General features: G+C 45.8%; 1 protein-coding gene across 4 annotated transcripts in view; it reads left to right on the forward strand.

Annotated features, from left to right (window-relative positions):
- The window catches only part of FYN (FYN proto-oncogene, Src family tyrosine kinase), a 134,927-nt gene that overhangs the window by 37,029 nt on the left and 72,695 nt on the right, over positions 1 to 25,203 (forward strand). For all 4 annotated transcript variants that reach the window (XM_080586880.1, XM_080586884.1, XM_080586882.1 and 1 more), the window contains exon 2: positions 20,600 to 20,670. The gene's annotated coding sequence lies outside the window, so the exon portion shown is untranslated. The remainder of the gene's footprint in view (positions 1 to 20,599; positions 20,671 to 25,203) is intronic.

The following is a 25,203-nucleotide window of genomic DNA, read 5'->3' on the forward strand; positions in this document are numbered from 1 at the left end:
CATTTGGGGGGGAATGGTTTGAACAGTTTGTTCTCCCCTCTCCCTTTTTTCTCTAAAGAAATATCAGTCCCTAAGAGTTTCTCAAGGTATGTATATATATATATGTATATATATATAGCGAGTTGTCATTCCTACTGGTTGCAGACGCCTGCTGGAGTACTACCCGAATTTGTCCTGTATACTCTCCTGAACGCGGTGAGACCAATCGGATGCTCTTCTTGGGTGCGTTGAGGAACCTTTAGAGTGGCCACAGCAACAAACAGCATACACACCCCCTGACCTTGCTGTTACCAAGTGATCTTCCTCTTCCAAGCACACATGACTAATCATAGCTACAGATAGCTGCAAGGAAGTAGGCTCGAAGGGAAAGAGAAAGCAGACCTACACAGATGTTTTGCAAGCCGAGAGTTGCATGGTCACCCATGTCAGTCAGGTTACAAATAACGAAAGCTGCTGTGTTTTACATGCATGCATAAATCTCATGGCTGCTTGCAGTTGTGTTTAGCTGTCTGGGTGGGTGTTTCTAATGCAGATTACATTCAGAAATGTATGCGCCAGATATTTAAAACCCTTCTTTTTCAATCACTGGTGCATACCAGAGACTTTCTGATTTTCTTTTTCAATAAGAAGCATAATCTAGTTATTTTGTAGCATTCCCTTTCATGAAAGAATGTGAAGTTGAAAGAACTTTGAAGTTGAAATCAAGCAATTATTCAAAATGTTGTTGGCTTCTCCCTTAAAGCTGTAGGGCTAAAGTCAAAGAGGTATTTAAGAATTTAAATTTATATCGAATAGGATTTAAGAACCAGATTCATAAATACATTTTTTTGGATTTGTCCCTAAATCTTTAAACGGTAGTTGCCATGTTCGTCTTTTTTGCCACAGCTGAGAAAGCTCCGTACTATCTTTCAGTGTGAAAGAATAGAGGGGAGAGCAGAAGAGTGCAAAAATGCGTGAAGCCGTGAACTTGTTAGGTTGCTGTTTACTACCAGCAGGCGAAGGTCTCCCTAGCTGCTGCCCAAAATGTGGGTGATGGAAGAGGAGGTGAGGCCGGAATTGGTGTCCCCAGCAACACGAGCTTCCTCCGAAAGACGAGAGTCATCACTGGCACTGGCCAGCAGCCCTCGCAGAGGAGACTTGCAGCTGACGCAGCCTGCATCAGCACCGGCCCCGAAGTTCAGGAGATGTGCCAACGGGTCTGCTCCCTCCTCAGAAGCCATCCACTGCCCGAAGAAGGGAGTAGCAGCTTTCTAGCAGGAATGAGCACTTACCTGGAGGGAAATGGTGGCGTGCACCACCACAGCACAGATGATACTATACGTTCATCTTCTAGCTACAGCCACTCAACTACTGTTGCATGGCAAAACCCTCGTGCCAGCCCACGCAGGCTGTGCTGGGAATGCCCCCCTTCCTCGCCTGAGCAGAGTCGGGGTATTTCTTGCAGGGGGGCGTTCTGCCTGCTGATCATTCAGGGCACGTGCGTACACACACGTGTATCGTAAGATACGTCTGCTTGAGTCTTAGCTGTGAGGCGTGCAGCGCTGGAGAGCCTCTGCAGCAAGTCCCGTGTCATCACCAGAGGCTGACCAGGATCCACGCACGTTTCTGATCTGCTGGGTTTGGTTTCACACCTACTGCCACCGATGCCTCCCTGCCCCCTTCCCCGCTGGGGGAGGGTGGTGCAGACCTGCGCTGAGCCGTGCACAGAGCAGAGACCGCCAGTGGTGAGCTGCTGGGAGGAGCGTTGGTGGGGATTTTTGTGTGGCGGTACCTTCCCCACCTTCCCCAACCACAACCTTGTTCATTGCCCTTGCAGTAACTGGGCAATATCACCTGGCGCTGACTGAAACTGAAATTGTGTTTCCTTAACCTTTTTTAAGGACTTCTTTCTGCCTGCCATTATGTTTTTACCCCGTTCCTGTCTCTTCGCAGTTTAAGATTTCTTCTGAGGTCCACTATCAGCCTGCTGTCCAGTGTGTTTCCTCTTTAGTTCCTCTCCCACTAATGGGTTTTTTATAACTAACGTTTCACTGAAATGCTGGAAGAGCATCATCAGCCATGCTCTGAGCAGCTGGGGGCTGCTCGTGGGCAAGGAGTACTCGATAGCCAGGCACAGTCCTGCTACAGGTGCTGGCTGGCAGGCTTCAGAACAAGAGACGGCATCCCTGCCTGTCAAAGAGGTCACCTGGATCAGCTCCCCAGTCTACTCTTTTAGTATGTCCTGGGGTTTGATGCTGTTTGGGGTTTTGGCTCATTTTCTGTCCCTTTCAAAAGTTTGCTTTGCCTTGAGGTTGAGACTTCTATAGTAGCGTTAAGGTGAAACGAAAGGTCGCAGCTCATTTCTAGGTTTTCAAACAAAAAGGTTAAATGGTTTGCCTCTTTTATGGTCAACGGGTTTTGTCTCTTTCTGAAGGCCTGCCACGTATTTTCACCAAGGTGTCGTATTTTATTTCGGAAGAGAACAGTTGTAACTTTCTAAATGCGGTTTTTGTAGTTGACCCTGCTACCCTGTGAAAAGGAACCTCCTGCATTTTTCTGGCAGGAAGAAGGCAGCTTTACGTGCTTTGTGTTTTTTCCCTGTCTGTGGGAGCCTGCGCCTATAGAAGCGAGTGGGAATTTTCCCACTGATGTTGGCAGGGAGGGTGATCAGAGAAATGCGTAGCTTTGCAAAGTTTCCATGCTCGGTGTCTCTCGGAGTCCTTAGTGGTGTTGGTCCTTTTGATCTAGAGCATCTGGTTTTCCCCGGGAAGATGATGCTCCATAAAATCCTTGGCGATGAGAACGGTGATTTCTGGATGCAGGGTGATAATAAAAAGTGCATTTCCCCTCAGCAGCAGAAACTTTGAGATTGCTGGCACAGAGAGATTGCCATCAGAAACTCTGAAAGACAGAGGGTGTCAAAACCTGCGAGAGGGGAAAAACACACATAGCTGATGACTGTTTGCCTCATGTTCATTTAATGGCGTGAAACTGGCTTAGTAGAAGCAAAAAACATCAGTAGCACTGAAGGTTTGGCTGAAAGTGGGTGTAGCACTGACAAAGGTTTAGTGCTTGTGATTTAACTTGGTCGACTCACCCAAGTCTTGCAGCTTTTTAATGCAAAGCAGAAGATCAGTTTCCAGGTTAAAAAAAAAATAGTATAAAAGCTATCCTTTTTTTCCTGCCAGTATTTATTTAATGTCAGTTTACTTTGTGAGTATGGATGCGTTTAATAAAAATTCTCCATCTGCTCAAGGAAAAAATAGAAGTTGTTAAAGTTCATCTGCAAAGACACTTCATTGTGGCTTAGCGAATGTAAAGGACTAGGAGATAAATTCAGTCATTTAGAATCTGAAGAGATTAATATTTCATTTTGCCCAGAGACCTCCTTCTAAGTGTGAAGCTTTGAGAAAGGTTGAGTCGCTGTGCTTTGTACACCCAGCTCAGCCCAGGAGAGCTGATAGGACTGTCTGTGCAAGACGTGTCAGCTGCAGCGTCGCCGCATTCATCTCCAGTGCCAAGCAGCTCCAATTACTCTTTGGTCAAACAAACTTCTTATTCATGGAGGTGCAGTTGTTTGCCAGAGCCATTTGCAATCATGTGGCAGAGGGGGCACAATTAATACATTGTAAAAATGAATTATTTTTTAATGGCATATGCTATGGAGATGTAATGGAGCCCCGCTGGCGTTCGTCTGAGGGGTGCTGCAGGGCCAGGGCGAGGAGTTGCCAGCTCAGAGTAGAGCACTAGAAATTCTCCAACCACCACAAAAAGAAAACGTGAGCACGAGAGCCCCCGTGGGAACTGTGTTTTGGTTTCAGCACCGTCGGTTAACGTTGTCAAACGGCCTGTCTCAAACTGTTAGGACTGATGAAGTGCCAGTAATTATCATTTAGAAAGCTGGTGGCTGCCAAGACCATCGCACACTTCACATGTGTTGGTTGGGCTGGTTTGAAGTTACTTTGCTTTAAAAAAAAATAATAAAGAAATTACTGAGCCTGCACTCTGATCCAAGAATAGCGTTGAGTTTTGACAAATGACAGTCGGTGCTGGCAGTAATTATTTTTGGTGCTCGGAGTAGGCTTGGGGGCTGCTTTCTTAGAGTGCATCACCGGTGCTGTTTGTCTTGTGGGTAACAGGGCTGCTGATATCTCTGGGTATTTGCAGCAGATCAAAATAAAAAACAAGCTATGGGGGTCTCCCTTTCCCTTCCTGTGAAACTGGACTGAAAGAAAATTTAAAATAGCCATCGTTAGAAGGAAAAACGTCCCTATTTTGCAGTTAATTTCCAGCCACTGTAAAGAAACAGATTCAGAGTGGAAGGGCTGAGCAGGGCAGGGGAAGCTCTTAGAAGGAGCTCTGTCTGCACACCACCATCGCTTCGTCTGCTCCCAGCCCTCTCAAGCAGCCTGTGTGTAAAAGCCATGGCTGGATGCAGAGCAAATGTCATTGATATCCTTCTGAAGGAGTCCAAGTGCGGCCCTTACTGAGAGCTGAGGACGATATGGACACAGCTGGATCACCCAGCCATTGCTGGGAAAGGAGACGGTGATGGAGGAAAGGCCATGTAGAAGCTTGCACGGTATTTTTCATATGGAGATTTGTGACTTTATCAGTCATCAGTGAATAAGCTGGTGAGAAAATCTCTCAGTCACAATGCTTATCGGGTCTGAAGGGCTCCAAGTGTGAGCTGTCAGTCCGTCCAAGAACATATCACTTGTGGGTGTTCTCTGCTTTTCCCTTGAGCATGCGGCTCGAGACAGGTCTGCTGGGGCTGCATAGCCAACCTCCGAAGCTCCTGCTCTCCTGTTCTCCTGTGCCGCTCACCCACTGCTGCTTCTGCATAGAAAACAAAATGTTTTGTCTCGGTGTGGTTGATTTTAAACTCCAGTCTCTCTGGGATCCAGTGGTCGGTGCAGCAACAAACAGGCGAAGCGTTGAGCTGAGGTAGGGAGGAACAGCAGCGCCTAAGGAATGGGAACAGATTGAGGCATTTTTCATCCACACTCCCAACTTGCATCGGATCTACACCTTTACAATAGCTAATGTCATATACCAGCTTAACCGAAGTCTTCATGGGATACAGAAGGAGAAATTACTCTTTTCAAATATAATTTCAGGACCTGTGAATCAAGATGCTTGCTTATGGCCTAGAGAGCTCCAAATATTGCATCATGAAAATTAAAAAGCAAACATGCTGCATTTCATTATTTCATCTGCGTGAGCACTTCACTATGTCTAATTCTGTTCATCTGAAATTATAAACAAACTTACCCTGATATAATCTAATTTTCATTATAGACGCCAAATTCTGTTATGCTGGGCAACAAATTGGCTTAAGATAATTCCGTCTTTAGAAAATATAGTTGTAATCAACGGATTTATAGTTTAATAAAGTCTCATGATATATCTGTGCCCTATAGCTTACAGAGCTTTATTTTCAGTTCAGTGCTCCCTTTAGTCTAATTTAGGTTTATTGGTACAATCATTAGATTTAAGATATGCGCTTTTATTTCTAACCAACAAGGGGTGTCAGCGTGAGATATGGAAAGAAGCAGAACCAATTATGAGGCATTTTACTGCAAAGCTGTTGATGGATGCTACCTAGGGGCAAGGGAGAGCAACCAGATCCCGTGTTTTGTCTAGAATTTGGAAGGGGCAGGGGACACTGAGAATATGTAGGGTCCCAACTAGAAAAAGTGAGGCAATTTTAGTCTTAAAAAAAAAAAAAAGCTTTCGCCAAAAGCCCTTCTGTAGACCAAAAATCATTTTACCTTCCTTTTTCCCCCAGCCAGGTCTAAACTGTAATTTCTGAACACTGGTGTTCAGCAGCTCTGCCATACATATGGATGGGGAGAACTAATTGCATCTTATTTGTGGACATATTTAAGCAAGAGAGAAGAGGGAAAGCTAATTGGAAATCTTTCTTATGTGGTTTGTCTGTTTGCGTGTGTGTGTTTTAGTTTTCTCATGCATTTGTTTACCTACCTGCTTGTACGTAAAAGAGTGAACCTGTTATGTTTTGCTTTTTATTTTTTCAGAAGAGCTTTTTGTTTTATTAAGGAAAGTCACGTGCCTGCAGCTCACTCAGCTTCTTTCTTGTCTGGGTAAACTGGTAGAAATAATTTATTGGGCTCAGATAGAAAAAATAAGCAGTAGGGAAAGTCATAAGACAAACGAGATGAAAAGCAGTTATACAAAGAGAAAGAATGAAGAATAGTATTTTTTTCTTCCAAAAGTTTGATGGTGTGGGAGAGCGTAGGCTTGTCCCAAGATAAACTGAGAAGCCTTAGCCTCATTTTAGATGAAAGGGAGGGGCAAGTACATCTTTAGTTGTGGCCCATTGCTCTTTTGTGTAGGAAATAAAGCCTGGAAACCTAAATTAAACTATTGTTTTCTATGCAAATGTGTTTATTTCTTTACAACATTTTACTACTGCCTCCTTCTTTAAAATAGGTTGTTGGTTTTTGTTCTCGGTGAATGGCTAAGCGTAACAAAAAGTGCCCCAGTTCTGGATTTCGGAGCAGCGGCGTGTGCTGGCGGTCGGTGCCAGCGTTCCCTGGGAATGCTGCAAACGGCGTCTCCACGCCACTGTTTTGATTTCGGAAGGGGAATGATTTATGTCCACGCTCCGAGCAGGGAGTGCGTTAGAGGAAATACTGGTGCGTGAACAAATGAACACGTGGTGAGCGACTGTGGATCTGGGTCATTTATAACATGTAGGTGAGATTTGGTGTGACAATTTTGCAGGCTGCTCAAAATCCTAAGCAGGTGCGCACACGGGTGGGGGTTTCTAGCTGGCTGATGTTGTGTGATCAGGATTAAAGTATGTATACTTTTATTTTAGGAGTGTGTAGAAAGCGAGGGTGTGTGAACATGCTCTGGCGTAGGATCTTTGAATGGCGGTTTATCCCTGTTTCAGGGGGCTGTTGTCTTCCCTAGGTATATGCGTTTTAGCATTGACTAAAAGCCCGTGACTAAATGCGGGTGGCCTGAAAAGGAGCAATCCCTCACGGTTACCGCGGCGTCCGTCAGCAGGACGGACACGGCCGAGCTGTGAGGGACGTGCGGCCGTACAGGCGGCTCTCTCACTGCGGCCGTCTCACCGAGACGCGCCGAGGAAGAATGGTGAGACCCTGTGCGTGGGCTCCAGCCGGGAGCGAAGGCTTGTGCTGACAGGACAGGGAGACCTTATCTCTGGTATAATTGGAGGTAGCGGGGGGTATGGCGGGCACCAGCTTCCCGTTCTCCCCCCCGCCCCACCTCCCATGCTTTTGGATTAAAGAGAGGGTTTCTCCAGTTAGAAAGCTGCATTTCATAGGGACAGGAACCAAGAGACAGTTCATTTCTATGGAGGGTTGCTATAAATAGCTTGCTCTGTTAACATACATTCTTTCACCAAATGAATCCTACAAGCAGGGTTTTGTTCCAAGCCCACAGAATACTTTGTATGTCCTCGTCGCTTCGCGCGTGCTCATTCAGAGGCCAGCTCTTCCCCCTCTACACGAGAGGTGAACCTGCCCCTTGTGCAGTGAGGCTTGTGTAGCCTCCATAAATGTGCCTCTTTCATTTTTTTCATCGTTGATAGCAAAGGACCACTGGGCGTGTACGTTGTTAAGGCAAATGGGGCGGAACTTGCTGGAGCCCGTGCTCACTGCTGGTTAAAATTTCGACCTCCTCGTCATGGCTTTGTGCCGCCCTGATCTCTCCTGATGCTGCAGCCTTGGTCAGAAGCTGCAGCTACTGCAGACCTTGAGAGCTGCGCTGGGCTTTTAGGAAGCTTGTAATTGCTCCGCTGTGGATACTTGAGTGAGAAAGAGCTTACCCAGGAGAAAAATGTCTTCTGTTACTGCTAGAGCGATGCGAATGCTGCGGAGATAAGCAGTCCCAGCTGTATGGCACATCTATAAGTACCGAGAAACCACCGCTTTTATTTTCTTCCTCTTGTGCAGGCCTAGTGCTGGAAATCCTCTCCTTGGGAGAAGGCTTTCAACTTCCATTTGAATCTGTTTTTTTTAAGCTGGGCTGTCTGAAGCCCAGCCCATGGCCCTTCCCCGCTGTGCATGAGGTGGCTGCTGAAATGTTATCAGAGCTGGGCGATGCGACCTCGAGGTGTCTGTCTGGAAAAGGGACGCAACTGGGAGTTCAGATGGTTGATAAAACATCTGTGTTTATGAAGACACATGCTCTTTCATAGTCTGCCCTTTTTTAATCTGTCTGCTTGCTTGTGGGGACCGTACTGTTTCCACTCCCCGTGTGCACGCCTGTTGAGGTCAAACACTTCCCTTTCTCAATGCACTGTCATGTGTGCAGTGCTTCAAAGCGCTTGCTACGGCCCTGTGTCTGTGCAGGTGGGTTAGAAGTGGAGGCGAGCCGTGGATGAGCACGTGTGTGACAAGGGGAGGGGAAGCTGACGCAATAAACTGGTTGTCATCAGTGGCCACGGCTGTGGGGCACGGAGAGAAGGGTCTGCGGATGTGACAGGTAGCGGTTCCGCCTAGGCTGCCCAGCTGCAGTGCCAGTGGCGTTGTAGGGCTGTGGTAGTCCCAAATGTTGTTGACACTCTGCCATTAGATGTAAGCATACATGTGAGAGAAGTGAACTTGACATTTTTGGCGTGTGTTGGTTGTTTTTAAAACGTGGCTATTGATCTATTGATTTAGTGGCTCCTGTAGCTGCTGCTGGTGATGTTTGCTGCTGAAATCCACACAACTGACCCTTGCAGCTGCTCCCAGATTGTGCTAATGACTTTTGGAGGGGAAATTAATGAGCTTGCTTTCATACTCGAAAAGAAAAAAAAAAAAAAAAGTCTTGCCTCTTTGTGGTTCTTAGGCACATATCCCACTTGTTTCCCAGGGGCTTGTTATGGATCTGTACTTGCAGGGACCGTACCATCAGCCTGTACCATTCATACATTTTCCAGAATTCATAACTCGGTGCCTTTGCCGCTGCGGCCGCGCACGTGCTGCTCTGAATGCTCCTTCTCAGATGTCCCTGCTCCTGGTGGCCCCGTGCCACAGCCGGTGAATGGCACGCCTTGTGCTCCGCGGGGCGGTTTCTAGGGCAAAATCAAACGTGACATTTCCAAAACGCGCGAGTCCAAACTAGTTTCAGCACTGAGAAGCGGAGCCTGCGAGTGCTTTCTGTGTGTTGTTTCTTGCCTTATTCTAAGCGATTTACAGTCCCTCTTACTGGGGGCAGCGCGGAGGCTGAATGTGCTTTTATAAACCCCGTTTACATCTGCAGAACTGTCCCAGGACGGGGTTCCCTGGTTTTTGGCTAGTGGACTTGGTGAGAGCTGCCAGCCCTGTTTCTCAGCCCGCTCCCTGCCACACTCATCCCCGGGATGCTCGCGGGCACGGTGGGAGCAGGCAGTGACCCAGATGTGCTGCTCCCAACGTGTCCTTTGTTTCCAGTGCTCGGCACGACGGTGGATTTGACACATGGTTAAGCACACGTCTGTCACCGGGCCGAAAAGCGCGTCCCCGGTATTACACGGGCTGTTGTACGAGCTGGGCGACTGCCGACATGGGTAGCTGCTGGCCTGCCCCGCGAGGCGCGTGGCCACGTGGGTGCTGCCCACACAGCAGGGAGCGGGTTGTCACGCTGTGGGATGCCGAAGCTGACGTAGCCCACTTCCTCTGAGAGGTTAAGCACTGTTGTAAAGGCTCCGAAATATATTGCAAATAGCAGTGTTCTGCTTTGGCATCCATTTCTTTATCACAACCTTTTTTTTTCTTTTAACTGCTTAAACTTTCCATGGGGTTATCAGGCAACCGTTTTGCTACTGTGGGATTCGCTAGCTGTAATGGTACAAAAAAGGAACAGTGACAGAGCCCTTTTTGCACTTCTGTGTTTGGCAGGAGATGCAGGGCAGTGCTTTTCCTCAAATCATAGTCTTCTGACTACAATTTCATTTTGGGTTCCTTCATCTACAGACAGATCTATTACATCTATATATGTAAATATATGTTACATACAAATAATCTTTCATATGTGTATGTATATATACAATATGTGTATGTATATATACACATATACATGTAAAAAGTCATCACAGAGTCATAGCTGCATAGATATACGTATACGTGATTCTTACAGCTGGAACATAAAACTAGTCCTCTCTCTCCTTGTCCAAGCTATAATCTCAATTGGGCTTTCTTCACTTCTTTGTGGATCCCAAGTCATCAAGTCTCATTCAGCATGGCTAAACAGAAATCCATTGATACAGCTCCACCTGCAGCTCTCCCCATTATCTCCCGTCTCTGTTGCCATGGACAACACTGGGGTCCCTCAGCGAGGCCAAAATCTGCATGGGTCCATCTCCAAGTTCCCTTCATCTTCAGTCAGAGATCAGCGGACTCTTCACATGTGATCTCTCTTCACAAATGCCCTCTGCTCTCCAGACCACGCTGCTGAAATTCACATCCAAGTGCTCATTTCATGTCTTGAATTATGGCAGCATCCTTTTCTCTGCCCTCTACAGATTATAGTTCTGTCTGTCCCGAATGTCTTTGCTGAGGGAATTTGTCCAGCTCCCTCATTTCTTAACAGTGTAGCCTCCCTTGCTCATTCCTCAGCTGACTCCTTTAAGCACACCAGCCGCCTGTCTTCAGCCCCAAAGCCTTCCTCTCCGTCTCTGCTTTCCACCTGTCCTTCAGGTCTCAGAGGTCTCCTCCTGCCACCCATGCTGCCAGTCTCTCCAGCGGGTACGAGTTGCTTTCCAAATGGCAGCTGTGGGTTTTCTGCGGACCTCACACGCCCCGTTAACGTTGGCAAGACTACTTTATTGTTGTCCTCCAGGTCTTTCCGTCAAAGTACTCTTTCCTTGGCATGTTTCCAAAGGCCCTGGGGCTGCCAGCGTGCCGAGGCTGGCTGGCTCTTGCGCTTGCCCTTTCTTGCGTTGCACACAGGGGTTTGTATCCACCAATTTTCAGCTGGTTTTGGGGCGATGCGGAGTTCCCGCTCCAGGCGCTTCACGATCCGTGTTCACGTTGAGCGTGGCCCTTCCCTTGTGCAGCCGACAGCTTGGAGGAGCTTTAGACCTCGCTGAGATTAAGCCCGTAGCCAACACCCCCTGCCATTGCAGGCTTGCAAAAATAGGCCAGGCGTGCACGGCAGTAGCGGCGGCGTAACCATGGCGATGTGAACAGGCCGCGTTCGTGGGCGGGCAGCTCTCTCCAGGCCGACTGGGGCGGCTGCGGCCTGGGGCAGGCCGGCATGGCGAGGGTGTCGGGCTGGGGAGGGGGCTCGGTGCCCACGAGCATCTCTGCTTTCCCCCAGCTGCGTCGGTGGCCTAACAAAAAGAAAACATTAGTGCTGGAGATGCTGCGTGAGCAGGGACGTGGCCTAGATGGTCCCTCAAGTTCCCTTTAATCCCACGGCTCTGTTTTAACACGGAGAGATGGCTTCTCCCTTTCTGTTTTCTGGGCGCTCAGGCGTACGCTGATCTTCTGCTGATACCGACAGAAGGTCTCTGAATATCAAGAAACCAGAATACCCTCATTAGGGATCCGCTCTGAGGATGTGAGAGTAATATATTGCTGCTAGAGACGAGGCCGGCTTTGTGCAGCAATAAAACAAGAATATTAAACAGGAAGCCAGTGACACTTCTGAAACATGCATGAGACAGTAATCCAGATGCTGTTCTGGGATACAGCACAGCCCTCGAGCCTTACATCTACGCTACTCTTTTATTATTTTTTCTACGCTGCATCTGCGTGGTTGGGGGCGGGGTGGGGGCGCAGCGAGGGGAAAGCCGGATTTTTAGCCTGGTTTCCTGAGGAAGCGGGGGCGAGGCTGTCAGCGGTGCGTCTGCGGGTCAGGCCTCATCTCTACAGCTTGCCAGGCTGTCACCATCCAGGGAGGGGGCTTCTGCCCCCGGCACCTCCTCGCCGGCCGCCGGCGCTGCCCAGCTGGTGCCGATGGGCACCGGGGCACGGAGGCTGCACCTGGTGGCGTGGGGGAGCTTCGTGCCGGAGGAGCTCACGTTGTACATCTGGAGTCACGATTTCCTTGGGTGGTGAACCACCGGCTGCCCCAAACAAGCTGAAAATCCAGGTTCGTTAGCTCCCCCACACAGGCATTTGCTTAATCTTTAAAGCAAGGGAGTAGGGGGTATTGCTGAGCAATACCGCTCAGCATAAAAATGCTCAGTTAAATCCATAGGATATTTCAGCAAAATAAGGGCTTTTGTGTGGCTTTTGTGTTGCAGAGGGGTTTGTATTAATATAGCGCGATCCTGGAATTACAAGAGCCCCGCGTTTGTTCTGGTTCATGCTGGGACACTTGCTTTCGAAGGAGGGACCTGATGGATTTGAGAACAGCGTGAAGGAATAAAGACTTGATCTGCACTCCAGGCTGAAGCATTATGTCACTGCAAAATCTTTTCATTTGTACTTCTGCTGTGTTGTCCTGAGGATTTAATTTCCTGTTTTTCATTATGTGGGAGTCTTTTTTGGAAGCTACTAGAGAGCAGGGGTTTTTTTTGGAAAGTAAACTGTCAAAATACAGTGACTATTTTTTGGTTGTTTTTCCACTTTCCTGAATCCAGAACTCGCCAACATGAAATTTAATAATGAAAATAAATAAATGAGTAAATAAGTAAATCAATGATGTAGCATGGAGACAGCACTCTTCTTTCCCTTTTCCCCACCCTCAGTCCACCAGCAGCTTTACATAGGTTTTCACACCAGTGCTTCTCTAATTTAAAGCTCTTATTCCTTCCTTGCTTTATGCCATGTGACAAGCAAGGACCTTGTTTATTTGCTTTATGCAACTTGTCTGATTATGAAAAATAAAACAGCACAACGTTTTCTATTCCTCAAGTTACAGTATTTTGAAGCTTCCAGAAAGATAAGAAGTATTTATTTACCTTGAAACTTTCAGAAAGATAAAAATGGATTAGGCAAAAATGCTCTCCAGAGCAATCCTTTAAAAACACCAGACCGACACTGCAGCTGATGGGTTGTAACTGCTGGGCTTCCTTTTTGGGGACGGAAGGTGGGCAGAGAGGATGTTTTCTTCGTAGGTTTGCTCTACTCATCTGATCTTGGATTTGATAAGCTCCACGATTTTAAAACTCTGACCTCCTTTTTTTCCCCATCCTTGTATCTTAAAAGATTAACGTGAAGAGGGCGAAAAGGAAACAGTTTGTTTTCAGCTTGTCGTATTTAATCATTAGTTTACAGCGCAGTGTTTTCATTGTTTGCCCCTTAATCACATCGGTGTATTCTTTTCTTGCACTGTTTACTTTTTCCTTTACAGGCTTTCTTTGATACAGAAATAAGTTTACAAATAGCTCGCTCTTGCAAAATTTCAGCATTTTTTCAACGTTTTCTCTTCAGCATCAGGCAATGGGACCACGCGTAGGTGGCGGAGCGCCTGCTGAGATCGGGTGCTTCGGCTCCGCCAGCCCCAGCCCGCCCAGGCTGCGGGTTCCTTGCAGAAAGTGCTGTTCCTTTGTGTCGCTCCGGGGCAATTTTTGAATTACAGTAGTTAGGAAAACCAAATGTGCAAACTATTTTTTTTCCACAGTCAAGGACATAGCACAGGAAGCCACAATAATCTGTGCACATGGATGGGGCCCTGCGCTGCCTGTTCAGTTTCCAGCTGTCTCGTGGCTTGCTCCGTGTAGCTCACACACCGCTGAACCTCTTTGCTTTGCTTTGCTTTACTGCACGGGAAGAAGAACGGCACCTGCCACGTGCTGGCCTGGAGATGAGTCAATCCTGTGAGGCCAGGCTGCGCTCAGAAACGTCAGGTAGCTTGTTCGGGGGTGAATAATCCATTAAAGCATTGCACATACATACCTAATCCTATCGACTGACTGAACTACAAGAAGTCCTTAGTAATACACAGGATCCCTTTCACCTCCAGTTTGTCCTAAGAATACAGGATAGGTGCTCAATTTCAGTATAAGTTTAAAGCCTTGAAGGAAATTGGCCATGACTTGAGACTGTTTCTTCCCATGGGTGTATTTTTTGTGATTTCTTGCACAGGGGGAATGGCTGACACTGGGGGCGCTGCAACCTAAATACATTTCTTCCACATACAGCGTACATGTGTGTGTTCATTTCTGTTGTATGGCATGGCTATAACATCCTAAACGTTCTAAAAGCTTACATTATGCTGGCTGCTGTTTTTCTTGCTGTTCTTTTTTCCCCTTTCCTGGTCCCAGAAACAGTCCCCTGGTGTCACTGGGACACGAGGCAGCGTGGGCTGGCAGGCCGGGGGTGCAGGGGAGGGATGCGTGCTGCCTCGCTGCCTGCAGTGGCCTCGCGCCCTCCCTCAGCTCCAGCCGTACCCAGCAGCATTCTTGAGAGCCAGCTAAGAGGGTCAGGGAGTGCGATCTATTCTTAGGACTATGGGACCCATTCATTTCTTTAAAAAAAATAAAATTGTTTGGTGCAGAGCACTTCTCATTTTTCTGTAGAGAGAAATGCGAACACTCTTCCCGCAATTAATGAAGTCATTTTCCTACTGTTTTGAGAACTGAAGTATGTCTCTGCAATCACATGCCCCTCGTGTATTAATGGCATTTTCAGCCTCGGTGCCTGCCCCCTGTTGAGCTGGCTGGAGGTTCCCCTGTGGATCGCTCAGTCCAGGTGGCTGCGGATGCCTGACACAGAGGCCGACCGGTCCCACGGCACGCGTGAGGTATGCGGCACGCAAGTTGGCTTCCAGCTTAAAAAGGCAGCTAAAAGACATGCTTGCTTCTCTTTTAGGTGGTGTGGATGCCAAAGCTTTTGGGATCTTCTCAGATTTTGAAAGGCAGGATTCATGAGTGGTCTTGCCTGCCTTTCAATCACCAGTTCCCCTTCTCTTTCCTTCTTATGCCACCTCTTCCCCTTCCACTTGTTCATGACAACTCCTAGTTGTCCCACAATGTATTTCATAATGCTTTTGCATCTTCTTATTTGTGGTACCTGCCCTCAATATTTCTCTTTAAACATTTGCACACTTCTACCTCTATTAGCCCTTCCCATGCTGTAGTGCTTAGTTAGGTGCCTCCTTTCTGCTTTCAGCTCCCAGCTTCTTTGTGTTTTCTGCTTTCTCTGTGGGCCTGTAGCTGTCGTGTTACAAAGCAAGTTGACGCCTAGGAAAGCAGCGGATTGCAAGAAAGGTTTGTTTTAGTTTAGCCTGCCTGAAAGTTGAGAGGGAAAAAGGAACTAGTGTCAGCAGTACGGAGCTGGCAATATCAACTGTGTCAGTAAGGGGTTGAAGCTCTTTGGTAGTGAAGCATCGCAGGGAAAAGGAAACCACGCAGCGTGCTTGGGCAGGGCTGGAAGTAAAGGTTGTGCAGGATATGGGGACCCGCTGACAGCAGCACATACGCTAAAGATGAGTCAGTAGATCTGGTGCACGAGGAGATTTAAGTGGCACAGAAAAGAAGCAGTTTAGCTTATAGTCTTTAGCACAGTTTTGTGTTGTGGGTTTGGTTTGTTGTTTTTTCTTTTTCCTTTTTTTTTTTTTTTTCGTAAAACTAGAAGCTGAAGCAAAGCCTCTTTATTCTCCTAAAGTTTTTTTCCCTCCTCTTTCCTGCTTCTCAGGACTTGCTGGCACTGCAAAAGTGACCTTGGATCTGTTTGGAGAGTTCCTCCTGCTCCGAACGGAAAGGGCAGCAATTTGAAAGATGCGGTTTTTATATAGCTGCAAGTTTGATGGTGGGGACAGATGTTTTTGTTTTGATAGCATGAACTTTCTTTGGGACTCTTTTAGGAGAGGGACCTGGTTATCCGTATTTACGTCCTGCAACTGCACAAAGCTTTCAGGTAACTGCTTTAGATACCCAGTGGGGTTCAGGTGGCAGAGGCAGGGTACCCGCCCTGCTGTGTAGCCACCATCCTCTTTCAAATTTTGTCACCCAGGAGGAGGAATCAACCAGAATCGTAATGTTTGGTCTTAGCAGAGTCTTGTAATGGTGTTGCTGTATCTTTTCCTCTGCAGTTGCCCAGGGTCGTGCCTGCCCTAGTTGCACGAGTTGCTTTTTGCAGGAGCTCCTGCCTCAGCTCCCCCTGATGCTGGCTGAGCTTCCTCGTGTCACGCGTGGCTCCCCGGGACCCTCCCCCAGCAAGGAAGAGGCTCGGGGTAACAGTGAGGCTTCTGTCCTTGTCTAAGAGCAAGCCTATAAGCTTCCTTTAAACTGTAAACGTTTTATTGTTGGAAAGCTTTCAGATGTTCACTGGATAAGGGGTCTTTATATATAATCTGGCATCGCACAGTAAAAGATTGCTTTATGTAAGCTAAGTTTAAGATGTGCAGTCCCTTTATAAATTCGTCGTATAAACTCAGCATACAGAAAATTTGCTTCTTCTTGTGTTCAACATTGCTTTTAAAAGGGTTTTCCAAGTGGTTTTTGATATTATTATCTTGTTTAAATAAGATTAGAAATCTTAAGGGGGAAGTATCAGGAAAATGCTGCACCCCGAGCAAAACTGAGCACGCTTCTGTGCGTTTGTTCAAAAGTGTCAGCAACCTCCTGTAGAGTCCTCAACCTGCTCTGAGGAACTCCAGGCCTTGGTACTGTAAGGCTAGAGCAACCCACTACTGAAAAATACTTCCTCGATTAATTCATGGCCCAAAACCTCCTTGGTATGGTGTGTAGCATAATGAACACAAATTATGTTAGAACATTTGAAGAAGGAAGACTGTTGCTTGGCAGAGTAACCAACATTTTCCTTACAAAGTGGATCTAGCTAATTTACGGATTATGCACCCTAGTCCAGGCACTTTTATTTGTAAGCTGTTCTCCAAACTGAAAACTTTCTTTTTCCCAATTTTTACCAAGTAACATTGCAGCCCAAGAACCAGGGATGCGTGGTTCTACTCGAGGTTTGAAAAGGCAGCAACAAAAGCACGTCACTAGTAGAAAACTGTCAGATGTTTATCATCATCTAGATTTCATTCTGTGTCTGAGTATCACAAACTGAATTGCATGTACCGGGATCCATCTGAAAATTATTTATGACTTCAGCCAGTCGCTTCCTCCAGCTGGGCCAAGCCTGCGTGCAAACTGCAACACCTGCAGCATGTACCGGACCAGAATCCTTCACGTAACTGCTTTTATGCCTTAAGTCATGGCTTTGTATGTTTCATACAGTGGGCAAATTGTCACTGAAGGATTTTTGCTTTAATGGAAATCCGTTTTCGTTTGTGGGTTCTTGTCTAGGTTTGTTCATTGTGGACTTGTTCCAAAGATCCTGGAAGTTGGTGGGTGTTAATGGATTTTGGCATGGAGGCTTGGAAAAAGTAGTTACTGTGTCTGCTGTCAGTGATTTCTCTTTTGCCAGTGGTAATAAACTTAATTCTGATCCCAGTATGAACTGACAAAAACATATCTGGAAACTGATGAGGGTAAACAGGGGTTGTCTCATAAAGCAGACAAAGTAAGGAAACCAAACGTGCTGGTGACGTGATTCTACTCACCGCATCGTATTTCACAAAATACTTTTCTCTGCAGAGAAAGAAAGCAACTTGTACACAAAGCTACTTAAAAGCACCACTAGTATATGTGCAACACTGCAGGGGGTATCGCTTTTTGTTGTTTTTTTTTTCAGTAAAAAATTCCAATTTGTTGAAGCTGATGCTGCTTACAGGAAATGGCTGTTCTTGGCAGACAATAAGCCTGATTATCTCCCAAGACTACTTTTTTTTTTTTTTTTTTTTTTTTTAAGTTTCAAATAAAGTCTCTTCTTTGAGATTCAGAGCAATTTCTCACATCTGGTGGTTTGCTAAGTATTTTACCATGCCTTGCCATTTAGGAGAAGATGCTTGGACAGCTTTCATTTGAATGCCACTTCCACGTTGGCAGCAATATGTGTGACACAGTTTGGGGTGACCCCCTTGTAAGCATTTTGGACTGGGATGGGTAGCAAGTCGCAGCAACTTACGGGAAGCTGATGTTGCTTAAACCTAATCCTATTCAACTGATTGTATTTTAAACAGCCTCATTTTGTGTTTGATTTTAGATGGCAAGTGGAAGGGGAGTTCAATGTGATTTTGTTCAGAAAAGGTTTTCATTCACAGTGTTTCTACTTCTGCATCACTTCTAACGTTCGTTTATTTGCACCTTCTATGCTGTTTTCTCCAAAGGTCAGCAAAGCTTTCTGAGAAGTGCTGGTCAGAATTTGTAGATAAGTAACATTATCCAAAGCCCTCAAGGAAGACGAATGTTCCTTCTATGTAGTTAGGTAGAAGGAAAACCATTAAGGCTAAAGCTGAGTTCTGTACAGCCCCTAGACTGAATACAAAGAAAGAGCGAGTAGTCTTTGGTTTTCTCTGCATGTCACATCCAGCCCTCACCCCCAGCTTTGCTGCAGAAAATGCTCCCTTCCCTTCTCCCTCCCTGCCCTGCTGTATCCCCTGATACCTCCTTAGTAGCTGGAGAGGCAGGGCCTGGTTTGCATCAACTTCCAAAATCAAGCAAAAAGCATCCCTTGGAAAAGCTTCAAGCTTCCTACCTGACACCCCCGAACTTCAGAAGATCTTGCAAGACCGATAAATCATATCTCTGCTCAACCTTTTAGCTAGGTACCCCGTTGCCTAGCCCTCTTACTAGTTTTTCTCATACGCAGTTTCTCTGAGGGCTCGGATGAGGCTCCTTCAGCACGTACTAAGGCACCTGCATCCAGCTGGTTTTAATGCTGGCTGCTTCCCCATCCCAATGTGCACAGCCATGTGTGCTGGGGAGAGGGAGCACGGCCAGGGCCGTGTCCAGAAGCTACACACAAGCACGGGGGGGCTCTGCCTGCTTTGGCAGCAGTGCCAGCCTCTGCCTTTCAGGGATTCGTGGCTCCAGCGGCGTGGAGTACAGAGTTTCCCCATACGTGTCGCTTCTCTGGCCTGGTGCAAGAGAAAATAATGAGCTAAGCTGGAGCTGAGGTGCTGTTGGACTGATTCGAACCTGGCTCCTCTCTTAAGCTCCCAACTTTTCTCTATGCAGATGTTATCCAATTAGTTGTGAGGCAGGAGTAGTTTCTTGACTTGATTTTGCTTTCCAGGCCAAATGCCTGGAAGCTAAGGAGGGAAGCGGATGGTACTGGAATAATAACCACCTTCCCCAAGCCTGAGCAAAGTGGTTAAGACCCATCTTTTTTTCAGTGTTATTACAAATTCTGCCAAGCTGTACAATAGATGTCAAGGGAGGAGGATTTGCTGTTTTTTTTTTCTTTATTCCTTGGTACATCCAGGATTTTTTTTCAACCACTAAGCTAAGAAAGCAAGCAGGGAAGAATACGCTGTGATTTGCAGTTTTGTGATTAGAAATGTCTACTCCTTAAACCTCTCACAAAAACGTCTTCTGATTTTTAATGTCTTTTTTTCCTTTCTCTCCCCACCCTGAATTCTCCAGCCAAAATGACATTTCGGCCTTACGAAATCAGAGGTCTGCTTTCTAACCGGGATTTAGAACAGCGTAACCCAGTTGCCGTGATTTTAAAGACGACTTGCTTGCTTGTTCCTTAAGAGCAGTTTTGTTTTCCTAGCTTCTTTTCATGGAACAAGGACCAGTAAAAGCAATTTGAGCGGAGAAGCCATGCCCCCTTCTACAGCATCCTTCACAAAAGGCACTGCTGCAAAGATCTGCTGCTGCTTCTGCAGCTGGGGTGGGTTTTCTCCATCAATAATGCAGGCCCCGAAGTGAGCTGTGCGTAGTTGTAAAATTACTCATTCAGCAGTAATTTCACAGATGCCTCTCTCGTGGAAAAGTCAGCCATGTACTTGGTGGGGGGTGGGGGGGGAACAGGAGTGTTTCTGAAAGCAGGTCAAATTCAGTCTGACCTCGCTGGTTTGGACACCAGGACGCTGAAATGTGTGCCCTCCTCCGTTTCCTGCACAGCCACCATTCCCAAACCTGAACACCAGCAAAGCTGTAAGCTGCTCCGTCTTCCAGGCGCTTCCAAAATAAATGTTTTAACATCATTGTTAGCCTGTGCTCCACGAGCTCCTCTTTCAAAGATTTCGCCTCGAGGGAAAATGAGGAGTTGCTGTCATTTGAAATTTACTCAGCATTGGCTAAATGATGGCATTTGTCACTTCTGCTCTCCGTGTTGTTCAAACCGGCCCTCGTGCGTGTCAGACTGGATGCTGTGTTTGCTTACTTGCTCTCCGCCTTTGTTCTTCTGGAGAGCGGGGGGCAATTAATATCGTCTAAAAATGTAGCGTGGCACAGCCCTTTTTTTCTTTGTGTAGCTTTCAAACTGGATGCTGTCAAGAGCATTACGTGCATCCCAGTTCAAAAGCACTTCGGTAAAGCAAAATCACTAGGAGATACTGACCAATTTTTTAGGAATGGGTCTGAAATAATTGGCGCGCTTGCTTTATGCCGCAGCTTGCCTCGTGCTGTTGACCTTGTATCCCTGACGTCTGAATCACTGTCATGTCGGTGACGGTGATGTGTCTGAGCAGTCCGAAGGAATCCTGCAATTACTTTAATATTTTGCATAATACTGGTGGAATTTGATAATTTGTTGTGAGGGGATCACATCCAATTACCTCATTCATTAAAACAGCGAAAATAGTGGAAGTTTGGAGATATATGCCAGAGAGTGAGAAAGAGCTGTAACGTAATTTGTGGTGTTCTACTCACTATTTTTTTTTCCCTTTCTCTCTCATTTTACAGGGCATGTTTTTGAGCCATTTTTGAGGAAATGTGGTGAAAGTCAACTTGCTCTGTTTTGGGGGAAAATTCTGGTAAGTGGTGCCATCTTGATCACTTTTGGTTTTCAATGACAATTTCAGACAGATTGTTTTAACGTTTATTTCAGTGTTTTTTTCTTTTTACTTGATGGGAAATACAGCTCACAGAGATGTAGTTGATTATATGTATTTTTCTTCCTTTGGTATGGGGGCTCACAGTGTGAGAAGCATTGACAGAAAGCAGCATGCTGGGCCTCAAGGCAAGGAATGTAGTTTCATTTGCTCCAGTGGCATCTGCTTATTGTGTTTGTAGCTGTTATATTCAGCTGAAGAGTGGTTGAGCTAAGATCTGTAACAGAAGAAACACAAAGCCTAGCTGAAAAACAAGGGGAAAAAAAAAAAAGGCATGCTAGAGGTATAAACAATCAGGAGAAAAATAGTAATGTAGGGGGAGCACATACCTCCCAAAGCAGTGGGGGTGTCCAGTCACTGTGAAATCTGCCTGTCTGTTTCCAAAGCATCTGACCAGCACACTTGCCTCTAGCTTCCACATGGAGCCAGGACGTTTTGCTTATTACTGTGAGATAAGGAGGCAGTCAGTGCTCCTGTGTGATGTACCAGTCTTCATATTCCTCTTTTCCATCCCATATGACAAACTTTGCTGCTTCTCTGGTTGGTCTCTGGACACCACACTTCCAGAGGCTTCTGGTCCTACTGGTGCTGTGGGAACGTGGCGTGTTGTGGGTGATGTATCTGTGCGGCTGAGTTGTGCCACTGGGAGGAGAAGGAGGCGTAGAAGAATGAAAGATAATTAGTGACGTGCCCCTGACTAGAAGTGAGTAGTCCTGAGAAAACTCTTCCTAGTTTTCACTTATCTCCAGCTCAACCTGCAAAAACACCAACAGTTTTACAGCAGTCTGTAGATTCATCTTGCTTTTCTCATCTTGCTTTTCTCCCCTGGAGACTCAATGCATGCAGCTGTGGCTGGTGCCAATTGATCACCGTCACCCTTGGAAAAAAAAAATGCCTGCAGAAGATTATGTCCTTTCTTTCCCTTGGCCAAGCAGGGTCTTGGACAGAAATTTTTTTCTTCAGCTAGCATGTGCAGATTGCAGATGAAAACTGGCTTATTCTCCACTGGCAGAAGACTTCAGAGTAAGATAGCCTGCAGGGGTAGAAAACTGAAAATCAAAGACTGGCTCTGTGAGAACACTTATTCTTTTCTGCGATTTAAAACAAACAATAACCAAAAAGAAACAAACCAACACCACAAAGCAGATGTTGTTACATCATACAGAAGGATCAGGATTAGCTAGCAGATGTGTAAGTGTAGATCATCTAGCCTTCTGCAACGTGGATAGTCTTAAAGATCAGAAAAGATGACCAAGATCAGAATTTAAGAAAAAAAAAAAAAGTCAGCCAAATGCATGAAAAGCCCTGTTCAACTGTACCTTGGTAAACCCTACCGCAGATCTTTTAAGCATTTTTTCTCTACAGTTTGGCTTTTTTGACAATTGTGCGTGTTGTAAGCTTCCACCCATATCCATATACAGGAAAATATGAATACAATTATTTAACTGGAATTTAGTTGTAGGCCCAAAGATGAGCTATAGACCAGCAGTATGAACTCATTAATGCATGAGATTTTGTGCGGACTTCTGTTACTGCAAGAGAATATAGGATGTATATCTAGTTTGCTCTTTGGTGATAAGCCCTATACTTGGATACTGGAAGCTGTCCAGTGTCCTTACATATTGGCTGATCTCTGCGTGACAAAGCCATGGTGCTGTCAGGTCAAGAAGCAGCATTGTAATGCAAAAATGGTGTTTCTGTGTAACACAAAGGAAAATAAGGTTATGGGCAGACCCGGTAGTCAGATTGTTGTGTTTAAATTTCCCTTCAAAGTTGCATCAGCTGAGGCTGGTCTAGGCTCCATGGCTGTCCTTAATGAAATAACATAGTTCAAGAGCAGCAAGAGGAAAGAGATGAAAGAAACACGTTTATCAGAATCATAGAATAAATTTGCTTGGAAGAAACTGCTGGATGTCAAAATGCCCACTTAGAACAGGTCCTATTAGATCAGGTTGCTCAGGGCCTTGACTTTCAAAATTCAGCTGCACTCCAGGGGTAGGAAGTTTACACCCTCTCCGGGCACCTATTCCAATGTTTGACCATCTTTAGAGTAAAAAAGTGTTTCCTTGTTGCTTCTCATTGTTACTGCTCACTGTTGATCCATGTGGAGCATCTTCTCTGCCAGTGAGAGAGGGGTTTTGGAGAAGACCCTTCCAACCCCACATCAGCGAAGCTGCTTCCTGTGGCTCCAAAGAAATGTGGTATCACATAGATGCTGCAAACTTGTCAGTAAGGGAAAAAACACAGTCTGGTTTTACTGAGAGTCTACTTGCACAACGTTTCTCAACCTTTAGTTCATGTTCAGACTTGAGGAGCATGGCTGCTGACTTGGCTGAATCTCAAAACTCAGAAGAAGGTTAGCTGACAAACTGATGCTCCTGAAAATCACCTGTTTTCCTGAGTTGCTCGGAGACATAACCTAATGAATGGAGACACTTCTCCCTGCTGGTCTGTGTACCCACCCTGGAATTTCTTCAAGCCAGCCTGGAAATGCGTTTGTGGCACTCCATGCTCCAGGATTTTGCCCCAAAATTTAATATTGTTTTCCATTATAATATGTAAACAGCCTCTGCAACTTTTGCTTGTTTTCTCAGCTGTTCCTTTCCCTCTTTTTACTTCAAACAGTTTGCAAAATCTCGTTTTGAGGTAGAATAATCAGGAGCCTTGACTTTCTTGTCTGTAAGGATCTCTGAAGCATCTCCCTGCCCACTGTAGGTTTGCCTACGGCAATCCAGATTCACAGAGATTTTAAAAATAATTGCAAAAAATACAAGGCAAGGAAATAGTTTTGACCAGTCTCTGTCCCTAACCCACTGAATTCAAGAACGACTGAGCACCAAGAGAACATTTTGAATTTATCCTGACATATCATCTGAGCTCAGAGGCACAGAAGTTATGTATTCATCCTGGATCAAAGTCCTAGAAAAGGTCATGCAGACTCCAGATCAAAAATTCATTATGGATGTAGGAGCTGATTAGAGAAGTATACTCGAATGCTGTGAGGGAAATCTTGACTGAATTTAAAACTCACTCAGCTGAGCTGATGATATCTTCCTGAGCAGTGTGAGTAGAGGCCTCTTTTGATGAGATTTCTGTAAAGCAGCCTCGTGGATGTCAGAGCAGATACTGCTCGGCACTTACATATTTGACCCTTGTGTTGAACACTCGTGTTGTTCAGCAGGCAGTCATGGAGCAACCATCTCTCCAGCACATGAAATACTTACACAACTGCGAGGAGTACCAGGAGTGCTTCCTTCAGCAGGTGTGATGCTGTACATTCGTCCTTTCTTATAGATTTACTCTTTCCAGGAACTCTGTGAATGCTTGAAACACAGGTCTTGAAACTGAAAGTATACTTGGGAAATCCACTGCTCCTTTCACTCTGAATTTAGGCAGGGGTACCTTCCCAAGCGCTGGGCTTTTTGATGTTTCAGTTGAAATCAGAGATGCTGTGCTTCCATCCGAACACTTGTCAATACATTCAAAGCAACTGCACATCTTAAACAATGGTTTCGGCTATTTTTAGTTGCTCAGTCATATCATGGAAAATTTGTATTTCAGCTGCTAAGACACTCCTCTGGTATTTGGGGGGGGGGGGGGGGTCCCATTAAGGACAGTCAGATTCCTCTTTCTTTATTTTAAACAAATGAAAAATTAGCAGGTAGTGCCTGCTTTGATTTTTAGAGATTATATGAAAACAGCTTTTCAATAACTTTATGCATATTAAGTTTGTTTGCCTTTAGAAAGATGGTGATGCTTTGTGCATTCCTGGGTGTCCGATTTCCATGGCACAATTATTTACATCCAGGACGTCTACCAAAAATGCTGTGGAATTTCTCGTGGTGATTCTTCTCACTTGTCAAGTTTCTGACATAAAGTATTACAGATCAACTATGTATTATCTGCAAAGAGCTTGAAATATATGCTCTTACTGCAAAAATAACCCACCATAACTTGTGCCTCATTACCTGTATTCTGCCATGCCCACGAGAGGCTTTGACAGAATCATTAGCTGTTCTTTGTAATTATGGATGACCTGGTGTATTTTGGTCCTGTTTCTAGTAGCTTTTAGTTTTCCAGAGTAATTAATTTGGGCACTGACACACCTCATGATGTGCTTCTGTTGTGTAACTTCATTATCTCTTCCTGTTGGCTGACGATTATCGTGCCTCTTTAGGAAGAAAAGTGTGTGGAAATTCTTGAGCATTTAAAATATCTTGGGTTTTACTGAGATTTGCTGCGCTGTGCTAGTAATTCCTCCAATTTTAGTCTGTTTCTTTTCTTCCAGTCTCCTCCATCCAAAAGATGTGCGTGGTGGTGCCACTGGGTGTGGTAAACATTAAAGCTGGTCCATAAGATTTGTGAGGAATGCAGCCTGTCCCCTGGCCAGAGCTCCAGTCCCGACTGGGCTGGGTTTAGTCTGCTCTAACAGTTGTGAAGCTCTGTTCCTCTTGT

This window comes from Anser brachyrhynchus (assembly GCF_964034855.1).
Source record: "Anser brachyrhynchus genome assembly, chromosome: 3".
NCBI classification, from domain to species: Eukaryota; Metazoa; Chordata; class Aves; order Anseriformes; family Anatidae; genus Anser; species Anser brachyrhynchus.